We start from the raw sequence: 1208 nt of genomic DNA on the forward strand, positions 1-1208 counted from the left end.
CGATCGCATCCGCTGCGACAGCTGCACCAACGCAATTTGCATGGTCCTCAGCTGCGCATGAGGTAATGATCATGGAAGAAGGTTCTTCGGTGATGAGGTCGGAGGATTCTGCGAAAGGTATATGTACCACTAAAGTAGTTGTTCCCAGGAAAAAGTCTTGAGCTACAAGCCAGTCCGCAAAGGTCATTGTCGAGGAAAAAGTAAGATGCGTGATGAACAAAAGAAGAACAATGGCGAGAAGACCAATACTTCCCAGAATTCTTGCAGCCTACTTAGGCAGGCAGAAGTCTTCAGCTCAGTTCAACAAGGATTCCAAAGTTTCGGAAAGTACATCATCTGTGTTCGCTGGTGTAAATTGTTTGCTATTAGGAAATGATTTGCTCAAAATGCACATCAGGAATGAATAATATATAGGTAAAGAAACAATACAACAATGATGACTTATAATTTTTGACAAAAACAAAACTCTGGTCATCAACACCTAAAAATATAATATCTAAAAAAGTAGTTTAATGGTGTTATATTGAACCCTCTTTTGAGAATTTTAAATTTTATTTGATCAATTATATATATATATATATATATATATATATATATATATAATTAGTTTGGTGAGAGTTTGAAACCCTATACAATAGTTTATTTTTTTAAAAGAAATGTGTGTTAGCTTAGTTGATAAAAAAATATATATTCAACTAAGATAACTGATATCTCAATGTTAGGTTTTCTAATTAAGACTCTTAATTCTACATAAACTCCTAAGATACATAATTAACATCTAATTACATATATTTTTAAAAAAAATTAAAAAATTTACTTTTTTCGATTGAATATTTTTTTAAAAAATAATTTTTTTAAAGACGATATTACCTTTGACTTTCATCTTATTGTAACAGTCTCCATCGCTTGTCACCTTTACAATGATACGATATAACCTACGATATAACGTAATAAGTAACGATGATAAAATAACGATTAAACGTAGTTTGATCTTGAAAAAAAATGTTATGCAAGAATAAAACATAAAAAAACTTTTTTTTTGAGAATTTATCTTTCAATTAATGATTTGCATAAAAAAGAGTGATATTATAGAGTAGAGCAAAAATAAGAGACTAATGCTATTTATTTGAAATATCTATTTACCCTATCAAAGTTAATAACTCATTTACTCTTCTAAATATCATATTCTTTCGTAAATAAACATCTCA

Source organism: Musa acuminata, chromosome BXJ2-7, assembly GCF_036884655.1.
Source record: "Musa acuminata AAA Group cultivar baxijiao chromosome BXJ2-7, Cavendish_Baxijiao_AAA, whole genome shotgun sequence".
Classification (NCBI taxonomy): domain Eukaryota; kingdom Viridiplantae; phylum Streptophyta; class Magnoliopsida; order Zingiberales; family Musaceae; genus Musa; species Musa acuminata.